Raw genomic sequence first — 11,857 nt, 5'->3', positions numbered from 1 at the left:
TGAGCCACGCCAACCATGTTTTTCTCCTCACCAACTCAAAGCAGAATCTCAGGGTGACTAGCTTCAGTGCAGGCTCTGTTGGAGACACTCAGATTGCTTAGATAAGTCCTAGCCCCCAGGTAAAAAAAGCTTCAAGAAGATGACTACCCTAAGCCTTATGGGGTCTAAAAACCAATTCGAAGCACAAATTGTGGCAAAGTGGAAATTTCGACATTTTTAGAAATGTCAGCTTTGGAAAATCAGCAGAGGTCCTGTTACATGGAAAGACTGACTTCCCCACAGAACTTTGTAGACTCCTATGGTCATATTTTTCAATGCATCAGGAAATATATGAAGGGAGTTACCCCAGCAATGCATCCTCCTTAAACATCTAAAGAAAATTGCTGCAGCAAATGTCTTTAAATAGTGATCTCAGGAAGAGTGAGTCAGCCCATCCTGCAATGAACTTCCAAGAATGGTCAAAGAAATCACCAGTTTGTGTAGATTTCTCTCTATTGATTCTTGAAGACTTCTAGGGTGACAAGCTGTGGCTTAGGCTTCTAAACCATAGACATAAAATGTTAGAGGAATGTTAAAATCTCATGCTAAGTGCTGAAAAGCATTTTTAGTTACTGACATGAAAAGGTATGGGTATCTTTCTGAGGAAAAAAGTTTAAGACAGTTCTTTCTTCAGCCATTTTTGCATTCCAAGTTATTCATGAAGAACTGACTCTATGGTTGTGGTTCACCTGCATCTCTGTAGAATGCGTGTTTGCATTTGCCATCAGTGTTGAGTCTAGTAGAGAAAACTTACGAAGTAAATTCACATAATAGCAGAAAACAGCTGAGATGACAATTGCATATAAATATGAATATGAACTGAGTTACTAGTGTTACTAGTGTGTCTTTTTTTTTTTTTAAAACATGCAAACTTACCCCACGGTTTTGGTGACACTGGCACCCAGCATCCCTGAGGCAGTGCCTGGGCAGCGCCAGTCTGGAGAGTTCATCTTCCTCCTGGACACCACTTTCCTTGAGCATGCACAGGTATCCCCGCAGAGCAGGGACCAGGGTGGGGTTGAGGAGCAGACTGAGGGGGAGCGGGCCAGGGCAAGCATTTACAGAGCGAAAGAGATGCGAGAGGGGACTGGTGGGGCCTGAAATGGTCCCGAAATATCTCAGGTGCCCAGCAGAGTTCAGGGCACTGGCTTGGGTCATCCAGGAGAGTCCAGAGGCTTTAGGAAGACCAGACTATGGGCAAAGGCATCTGTACCCCCCACCAGTGCCTCCCAAGACCTGCCTGCTGTGTCTTTCCACAGGACTCTCTGCTCTTCCTTCTCAAAAGCCTGCCCCTGGGCTGCTACTTCAACATCTACTGCTATGGAGAAACCTCTGTGGGCATCTACCTGTGAGCAAACACAGGGCAGGCTGGGTGTTATGGGGCTGCATTAGGTGCTGGTGGGTAGGGCTGGATACTGTGGGGCACGTCTGGGTGCTGTGGGGCTGGAATGGGTGCTATGAGGCAGGGTTAGACGCTGGAGGGCAGGTGTGCATGCTCTAAAATCGGCTGGTTGGTATGGGGCTAGGTTGGGTGCGGGGGGGCACGATTGCCTACTCTAGGGGAGGGCTGGAACCTGGGGACAGGATCTTTGTGACATTATGGGACAGCATCTCTTGGGGTTCTGCTGAGCAGAGTCTTGTGGGAAATATGAAGGCAGGTCTCTTCAAGAACTTCTATGGGGCAGGGACTTGCAGAGGACCCTAGGGCATAGCTGTGGAAAGTGCTATGGGGCAGGGTCTCAGGGAGCACTAGGGCCATCATAGAGCAAGGTGCTCTCCAAACATGCTGTGCCCAAGCAGGAAAAGTGTTGAATATACTCAGATCAACCTGACTGAGGCCATGTGGCGCATCCCCTCCACCCGCTCCAGTCTGGGTGACACTGATCTGCTGGGAATCCTCCGCTCAATCTACAATACGCCCTGTCCCTGCGGCCATATGCGCCAGGTCTGGGTGCAGGGGCATGGAGGGGTGGAGGGACAGGTGTCCCAGCGGGAGTGAGGACACAGGAGTGTGGCTGGAAGGAGCCACCCAAAGTACATGGTGGTCACAAGGGAACAAAAAGAATACTGTGGGGTGTGGGGGAATGAAGAGGTGGGTCTATATCTTTGCGGGTTTCTGTCCCTGAGTGGATATCCCTCCGTGGGGTAGTCTCTCTACAGTGGGTCTCTCTCCTGGGCCCCCCTCTCCATTTCAGGGACCTGCTCTCCCCATGTTCGGGTGCCTGTGCAGAGCCCCACCACTCATGTCCCCTGTCTCCCAGCTCTTCATCTTAATGGCCAGGCCACCCCCTGACAAGGAAGCCATCGCAGCTGAGGTCTGCCGTCACCGCAACAGCCACCGGTAATGGAGACTCTCTGCCCCCAGTCCTCCAGCCGCCTTTTGGCTATCCAGCCATTTCCATCCCTGATGAGGGCCCCTGTTCACCAGTGCCTGTCCCAATCCTTGGGCCCCTTGGGGGCCAGTGTCCCAAAAACCCTTCCCACCCTGCACAGCTCTCCTGCGCCAAGCCCCCATGTGGGAGTCTTTGCTTACACCTCCCACAAGGCACCCTTCACCGAGTGAGCAGGGAGACAGGCACAGGGCTTGTACATCCTGATGTGCCCCCAAGCTCTGCACCAGCCCCACTAGACTGACTCTGCCCCAAGTCTCAGCTCTCCTCTGTCAGCTCCCTGTCTAACCCCAGCTCCAACCCCAGTCCCTCATTCCCTGCTCTTCCTCCTGCACCCTTGTTCTGCACCCCAGCTTTGTTCCCCCAGCTTTAACTCCAGCCTGTGGTCTCCAGCTCTATCCCAGCATCCTTGCACCCACCTCTGGCTCTCATTTCTGACACCTTTCCCTGCTTCCCCCACAGGTGTTTCTCCTTCTGCTTCTCTGAGGACAGCACTGCCCTGGCTATGGCCCTGGACAGGGAGACAGGAGGTGAAGCTACCTACGTCTCCTCTGACAATAGAATGACAGTTGTGGTAGGAACCCAGGAGCCCTGGCAGGTCCCCTTCTATTCCACAGACACACTGACTTCCAAGTATCCCAGCACGTGGACCGCCCACACACAGTAGTTGAGACCCAGCTGCCCCAGGAACGCAGGCACTCAGGCTTCCCCTAACTCTACCCCACCGCCCCACACCACTGAGAACTCAGGTGCCCAGGCTTTGGCCCCGCTATAACCCACAAACCTGACTGCGCCTAGGGAACCCAGCTGGTGCAGGTTACTCCACACATTCCACTGTCCCCCAAGGAACCCCGACACCGGGGGCCATGGGCTGAACCCTGGTGGAGCTGCGAACTGTGGTGTCCTGCCCTCTGTCCCCAGGTGTTGAAGTGCCTGAAGCAGGCCCTCAAGCCAGCAGGTGAGGGAGTGTCTCTGAGCTGGACCCTGCCCTGTGGCCTGGAGGTTGAGGTGCTGGGGGCCACCCCTCAGTTCATCTTTCAGGGTCAACACAGCCGCCTCTACGCCCAGATCCATGGACAGGCACAGGTGAGAGAGCTGGGACTACAGTCAACCCAGTTACCGCCCAACAGCCTCCCAGTAACCACCATTAATCTTTCAGCAACTTCCCAATATCCCCCAGTAACCATCCTGTGTCCCCAGTAACCTCCAGTAGCTTCCCATGTGTTCCCAGGATACAAGGGTGGCCAAGGGACTCTTGACCTTGCAGTACAGCCTGAATGGCCAGGACGTCACTCACACGATTGAATTCCCACTGTGCCCGCAGGGAGATGGCCGGTGAGAGCCTGTCCTAAGGGAAGATGCATGCATGCCCCTTATTTCTAACAGGGACTCCAGCTGAGAGGGGGCCCAGGTAGCTTATGCATTCTCACCTTCCACACACAATCCCAAACTGGCAAAGAACCCAGCTATCCAAGCATGCCCCCCTTCCCTGCTTTGACCCAACAGGGGTAGGACCCAGGAACCTGGGCATCACTTCCCTCCAGACAGACGAGGACCCAGGCATCCAAGTTTTCCCTCTGTCCATCCTCACCCCTGGAGGGAGAGAACCCAGGTGTTCAGGCTCTCTCTCTGTCCACCTTTCCCCAGCATGGAGATGAGCCAGGTGGTCAGGCCTCACCCCACTCTGTCCCCAGGCTGGCTGGGCATTGTCTGGCCATGAGATGCTTGCTGAAGAGGTTATTGCAAGAGGCTGCCAGTGGGTCAGGCGATGAACCAAGGCATCGCGCAGTTGAGATCAGCCTCACTTCAGGGATCATCTGCCCCTTTACCAGCTATGTGGGGGTTCGCACATCACAGAGGCTCACCTGGTACCAAGGTAAGGAAATACACTTGCAGGAAAGAGCTGATGAGGCAGCTCCATGGGATGTCGTCATTCCACTGGTGCTGGAACCCCAGCCACTGGGCACCCCCAGTCTCATGGGCAAGGCCCCATCACCACCAGGTGTTTCTTTCCCATGGGCTTAGTTCAGCCCCTTTCCCTGTTTGCCCTCGAAGGGCCCCTGGCACTGTTGCCACCCCGCCAGTCACTCATCCCCTGCCAGATCATTGAGCTTTGTTACTCCCATAATGTCTCTTCCTGCTATCCTGTGAGCATCAGGGTCCCACCTGGCTGGCTGGCTGACAGCAGTGTGTGCCTCGTGGCTTGCCCTCTGTCAACTCACCCGTGGCATTGCTGCCCTGCCCCAGCGGGGCGCTTGCTCAAAAGGTATGGGGCCTTGACCCAGATGGGACATGTAGGGATAATCTAGTGTCTTATAGGAGGGTTATCCTGCCATGTCTTGCCCGTGGCGTGGAAACCAATGAATTTTGCCTTTAACCCTTCCCTTAGTTACCCTTAAACATGAAAGTCCTTCAGCAGATATGAGACCCAGCTCAGGGACACCCAGGGAGGGGACAGGGACGGTGCTGGATCATAGATACGTATTTGGATAAAATGTGTTGGGGGGTTATCAAGAGAGGTCTCGGGACATGGTTGGGCAGGAATGCCAGGAGAAGAGGCAATGGTCAAAGCTGGGCATGATTTAGGGGTGTCCAGAAAGGGCTGTGGATGGGACTGCTTTGGGGACATGCAGGAAGGAGCTTAGACTGCAGGTAGCTGCCCAAAGAAGAGCAGAGATAATGTTCTGGAGCATTGCACAGGAGAGTAGAGAGGGGTCAGATTCCTGTGATTCTCCCAACCCTCCTGTTCACATCTTCTCCCACAGCATGTAAACCACCACCACCATCTATTTCTTCTCTCAAGTATGTGGATCCCATGGAATTTGTTTTGTGCTCTCCAATTTTTGGGCCTTGGTTCACTGAAGCCATTGCTGAGTGCCAGGAGCTGGTGGCACTGCAGAATGCAGATGGCTCCTGGGCCCTCAGCTCAGGCTTGGCCTCTGTGCTGGAAATCGATGAGGCTGAAATCAAGGGAAAGATGCCTGGTGAGGTAAGGAGAGAACCTCTTATGGTGGCAGCATGTGATCCTGGGACAGTGGGAACCCCTTGGCTGGTGGCAACACTGGCATCCACAGGGCAGCCAGAGACGAATGAAGGGATCAGAAACCAGAAGTCACAAAAGAAGGGGTGGGAAGCAGTGAGGGGACAGGGGGGATGCTCAGCACTGTGCGCTGGTCTGAGTCATTGTTCTCCTACAGGTCATAGAGCCAAGCATCTGGGCCACAGTGCTGGCTGTGACCTGGCTGCACAGACACGACAAGTGTTACCAAGACCTCGGTGAGCTGCTGGAGGCCAAGGCTGTGACCTGGCTGTGCAGCCAAGCTGGTGAGTCTTGAGGGTCCTTTTCCTGCTGATCCCCACAACACAGCCTCCTCCCTTCTCTCTCCAGTGGGACATGCCTCACCCCTTCACAGGACCACAATTTCCTGGGGGCAGGTGAAGGAGTCCTGTGTCCCCTTTCTCCTTTCTGTCTGTGGACTCTCCCTCCTGCCTGACTCCCCTAGTGCCCCTGTCTCTCCCTGATTGCAGTGTCCCAGCTGGACAGGTGCCTGGAGGCAGCCAACACCCTCCTTGGGAGCAGCATGAAGTCAAGCATCTTCAGGCTCTGTGATACAGACTGGGAGCACCTGCAGAGCTAAAAAGGGCCAGAAAGTATAGCCTAAATTCACCTACCGTGCTGGGATACCACTGTTGTTACCAGCTGGGGTCTTACATTACAGATTAGTTCTCACTGCTTATGCTTCTACTAGCTGGGCTGAACCTGTATCATGCTGAACTCCTCAAGAGAAACCCTCCAGCTCAGAGCCTCCAGCGTGTTTGGCTTGGGCGGAGGTGGGAGTGGGAAGGAAGCACCACATTCCCAGTGGTTTCCCTTCCCAAATTTGGCTTTGGCAAAATGGGCTACTGGCTTCCACAAAGATGGCGCTTAGGAACATGGTTTAGTGGTGGACTTGGTAGTGTTAGGTTAACAGTTGGACTCAATGATCTTAAGGGTCTTTTCCCACATAAATAATTCTATGATTCTATGGTTTCTGTCTTGAAAAGAGAGTGCTGTGCACACTAGAAAAGATGAATGTTTAGAGGTGTCAACAGCAGGCACAATAGCAGAGGCTCCCAATGAAGGACTCCTGCTGCACCCCACTTGCTGACCTCTTCGCTTTACCCCAAAAGACCAGGCTGTGTCAGGAACTCCCATATCTGCATTGCCATGTAAAACAATCGTTTTGGAAAGAAAACTCTCATCTACATCAGACCCAGCCCACCATAATATCCAAGAGAGCTCATGTGGGGCAAGATCGATTTGAAAACTATCAGCATGTTGGAGGTGGAACTGCAGGAACTTTTGATTGGCAAACCAGTCATGCAATGTACTCCCTCCTGCCCCAGGGCCCTGAATCCATGGGTCTCACTCCATGGTGGCAAAGTCTCTGATTAATTTTCCAATAAACGGTGAATATTTTGTAAGCCAAAAGGTGTGACATAGCCTTTACTGCAGTTGGGCCTATGATCCTTCCTTCCAGGGGCCATCTACAAGTCACGAGGAGGGGCATGAAAGTGTTGTAAATATTCTGATTTTTTTTTTAATCAAAATATGATTTTATATATATATATAGAAAAGGTTAAATTTAATTAATAAATAAATAAGTTAGGACTGTTAAGTTAGAAACAATAACCATAGGAACCTCACCAGGGAGTCGCCGTTCCATACTGAAGAACTAACAGTAACGAGATGGAACGATGAAGAATTGAATAGAAAAGTTTTGTTTGAGTCCTGTGACAGTGTGACCTTACCCTCCCCATCTTGATATGAATATCAAGAATGCCAATCGATAGATATTAATAGAAATAAACATTGATTATTCATAGGCATGGAAATTGACAGAAACTTATAAGCTAGAAAGTGATTATTAAAAGATTAAAAATTATATATATATATTTTCTGTATAAGGGTAACTAGGTATGATCTATCCCTGATTTAATCATAAACAAGCTATGAACAATGTAGCATTGTGAAGAGGTAGAATTTGCTTGTCAAGAGAATGATAAGTTGTAGGCCTGGTCAGTAAAGCGGGGAAAACTTAAGAAGATTCCAAGAATGGGATTTTGCAACCAACCTGAGCATGCGCAAAGATTGAGTTCAACTGAAGGACACCATGAGGAAGACTATGGACGACCACCAGAGGACCTTAGACGACCACCCCTGTACCTGAAGGCGCATGCGTCATGAGCATTTACATATATTAATGAGTTCTCGGAAATCGGATGAATATATTAATTGTTTCTTGGAAAATATGATGACTATGTATACTTTGATTGTATATAACTTTGGTAGCGGAGAAGCTAGGCACGCACACTAGGTGGAGCGATCCCCTGTGCGTGCAGCGCTGCAATAAAGAAGTGCCTGCTCACCTACATACATTGTGTAGATGAGTTTTTATATTACAGATTTGTAACAAAAGGACATTGCTTCTCAGAGAGCTGTGTATTGTAATACAATAAATAAGCTGCTGTCATTGCTCTTGGAAAGGCACAGACTTGTTCTAGGTTAGCAAGACAAGAGCTGAGGACTTGCCAGGCTTTTTCTAGACTACTTTTGGCTTGAACTTATTTCAGCTTGATCTTAGCAGTAGCGGCTGTAGCAGCACTTTGCTCAACAGATAGATGACTGATGTCTAACTTATCCCAGCTGTTACACAAGAGTTGTCAGGTGATTAATGTCCAGCTTGGTTTTAGCTTTAACTTTTTAACTCCACTGGAGCATGTGACTGAAAATAAATGCTGGTCTCCCTTTAAGCTTCACCTCTGCTGTCTGGAGCAGACACAGTGCAAAGGTCTGTGTGCACTGGCAACCCTCTCCTGCCCTGGAGGTCAGTGAGGAGACAGAGGAGTCACCTTCCCCAAAGATGCAAGCAGCGTGGGAGGGCTGAGACGAATGTGCCCTCCCACACTCCTTGGAGTGTAGAAGGAGGACAGAAGGGCATTGGGGACCTCACATTTTGGAGAGCTGAATCATGACTGTGAAGAAATACTGGTCGCTCAGCTTACTTCAGTCACCAACAAATGCATTGATGATCCAGAGAGAGGTTTTGGCTTCTTCCCCCCTAGACACACCCCAAGGGTGACTCATCTGATCACACTTAGTTGGTCTCCATGGCCTGGAGGGAATACCAGACTCTGCTTCTTTCTCCCCGTTGACAATTGGCAGAGGCTGAAAAGGCATCCTCAGTCATCCATGGCTGCTTATATGTGAAGGAATCAATCCCATTATAGTCTTCTGCAGGATGTGAGCTGAATCCCCTTTCTGGAGCCTCACGGGGCTCTGCTGCATCAGTCTGGAAAAGCCTGTGCTTGTTGCCCCACCTCAATCTCTCTTTTTCTCAGAGTGGGCTGAAATGCTTTGGCGGTCTGGGGAGGGACAGTCATTGCCTGAGGTGTTGAAACAGTTTGCACCAGCTCAGAGCTGTCACCCTCCGCAGGGATGCACTTATGCAGTGCTCCTTCCCTGAAATCCCAAGGGAGGCACCCTCCAGGACACTGTTTTTTTCCATAACACTAGGAAATGGCATTCAGGTGCTTCAGGCCCAGAGCTTCATCTATGGAAGGAAGGGTGAAAGAGCTGAACGGTTTCTGTTGGCCTTCCTGTGCGATAAGGGTTTTCAGAGAGAATAGGGAGAGAAGTGACATGAGGCAGAACAGGTGACACCCAGACCTGAGTCTTCCTTCCCAGGCCCCATCACAGGAAAGGTCCTCACTTTAGGCTGAAGATTACAGGAAAGTGCCATGTTTGCTGAGGCACATCTGGGCTGTTCTGACTTAGCCCATGGGTCTTTATGTAGTGAAAATGAGAGGCAAAGATGTGTGGTTTAGTTCTGCCCTTTCCTGGATGTCTTTCTCCTGCTTACCCCTTCTGAAATTCTAGAGAGCATGGTTACAGGTGTTGAGTTACAGCTGTGCTGTTGCAGTGTTGGACCCAGCCCTGGGACGCTTACCCACCTCAGCTGAGATGCTGGAGAAGCTTAGGAGGAGTATAGGTCAAGGTGGCCAATACTTCTCACTTCATCTCCCACTGGGCTGTTCCATAAAACGCTCCCTCTCTCTTTGTAACCTGGGTTTTCATCTCACTCCTTCAGGTTTTTAACACTTAACTCTCATCCATTTGCCCAGGGAGTTTGGAAACTCTTCATTCACAGTGTTCAGTGCGGGAATCTCTCCTAATTCCACCTGTCTTCAGCATTTCCAGACACAGTTCGTCCCAGCCTGGGAGAAAGGTGTATTAGAGTTTGGGTGCATCACCTTTTTGAGCAGCCTATCCATCCCAGGATTTCTATGGACCACCTAGGTGCTGCCCTTCAGCATCTCCAGCTCCCTGTAAAGGCTCAAAAGTCATGGGGAGGAAATCAGCAGGGACATCATTGTGCTTATCCACAGTGCTAGGAAAACCCTAGGATGCAGTCTGGGCAGAGGGTTCTGTTCCTCAAGTGTGGACTTCCCCTGGGCACGCACTCAGGCTCGTAACAGGTGTTTACCACAAGCATGCACTAGATGATGCTCCTTCTGCACTTCACCCGCTGTTCACTCAGCCTGGCCACACTGAGCACAGAGCCCTGAAACCACAGCTGAAAGCTGAGAGGTGCTCAATACCTGCCGTGCCAATTCTTCTACTGACAGGAGAAAGGGCATCTGATATGATATGACATCAGTTGTGTGTTTTCCTCGGTCATTGGGGTTATTGGGGGTAAAGTGTAAAGCTGTATTAGCCAGTGAGGAAAGAAACCGTGACTGTAAGATGCATACGTGTAGCGATCTGTAGTACCTTACCCAGACTGTGTATTATGCATGTGGTTATGATAATCACAGCAACAGCGGGCGCATTTATGTCAGTTATGTTTGTTTAAATTTGCCAGTGTGTGTCTATAGTATAGCTGTGATATGGTTAACTCTGACAACTGGCAGTGGATACCCATCAAAAATGCAGCCACACCGCCACAGCCACTAGTAGCAGCGTAGCGTTACAGTTACGCAGGCACTTCCAGGTGCCTTGGGACAAGCACTCTCAGATCCCTGAGAGCTGCCAACCTTCTGAGGTCCACAAGACCTGCGTACAGGCCCTCAGAGCCCTTAGAGTCCACACTCAGGCACGGGGGTTTCAAGATCATCCCCCCCGCTATGCTGAGGTGGCCTGGAGAAGACCTTCACCTCCTGTTCTGCATGCGGAGGTGCTGGATCCCTATGACCCCAGTAAGAAAAGCACCCTGTAAACTATCACTGAAAATGCTATTTATTCAGGCTAACTCTGTAAAGAAAGAGAGGAAAATACAGCTAATGTCATGTCCCTTCAGATGCTGGGAACGCCAAGCTGTAAAGCATCAGCGGGTCTCCAAGCAGGGTGCAGCACGCCGCACAGATCCCGCCGTGGAAGGGTCGCTCGAGCTACTGGAGGATTTTCTGAAAGGAAAACAACTGCATTCACCGTTTCTGCCGTCGATCAGAAAGCATGTTCACACGAGAACGTCTTGCTGCCCCTTTAGACACAGGCAAGGACAGGCAGGTGCCGCCATCGCCGGCACCCAGCACGCGCTGCCTGCGGGCTCCTCCGTTACAAGGAGCTGCTGAGCTTGCCCTGCGGCCGGGGGATTTGTGCGGCCCGGCCCGGCCTGACGGCCACGCTCTGCGTGCGACACGGCACGGCACGGCACGGCCCGGCACAGCCCGGCCCGGCACAGCCCGGCTCAGCCCAGCACGACCCGGCCCGGCCCGCCACAGGCCTCAGCCTCCCCAGTGAACTGTTATGTGGAGCACTAACTCCTCGACATGCAGCGGTCTTGGTCAGGATCGCTACACCTCCACAGCAGTGTATTAGGTGGTGGGGTCTTCACTGAGGATTCTCCTGGTAATCTTGCCCCACGACCGTTGAGCTGGCCTTTTACCCCCTCTGCTTTCAATGGCCTGTGGCTTTCTGTGCTTCCCCAGTTTCCCCAGACAGGTTGCTGTTTCCTGTCCCTGTTACGTCAGTTCTGCTTTCCTGAAGCTCTGAGACTGACCCAGATGCAATCGGCCACTTTGCCCTTGCGCTGAAGTTGTCCTGTCAGTGATCTTCTTGTAGTGTCCACCCTACGACGTAATAATGAGCTAGACACACTCATGCAGCAATTCAGCAAGCAACGTGAGCTTCTGTCTCGCCATACACAAAGCTAAGCATATGCGTGCTGGTCCCTCTTTCACTTACTGTGGAGCTGAGATTTAAATCTCCTCTTACACACTGAGCTGGCTTTCTCATGCTGAGAGCAAAAGGAACTCTGTCCTTTACACCTGTGAAGAGCATACTTGGAGTAACTTCAGGCGTAGAAATTGGGCTGTTGAAGTCTGAGCAAACGCCTATTCCCTTTTTATTCCATAGAGAGTAATACATACCTTCATGGCGCAACTCT

General features: G+C 51.2%; 1 pseudogene; it reads left to right on the top strand.

Moving 5' to 3' along the window:
• The first annotated feature begins 903 nt into the window (after nucleotides 1-903).
• LOC132319423 (von Willebrand factor A domain-containing protein 5A-like) lies at nucleotides 904-6,067 on the top strand (annotated as a pseudogene).
• The last annotated feature ends 5,790 nt before the right edge of the window (nucleotides 6,068-11,857 follow it).

Source organism: Gavia stellata, chromosome 28 (genome assembly GCF_030936135.1).
Source record: "Gavia stellata isolate bGavSte3 chromosome 28, bGavSte3.hap2, whole genome shotgun sequence".
Lineage (NCBI taxonomy): Eukaryota > Metazoa > Chordata > Aves > Gaviiformes > Gaviidae > Gavia > Gavia stellata.
The sequence above is the reverse complement of the archived record's forward strand: the minus strand, read 5'-3'. Positions and strand labels throughout refer to the sequence as shown.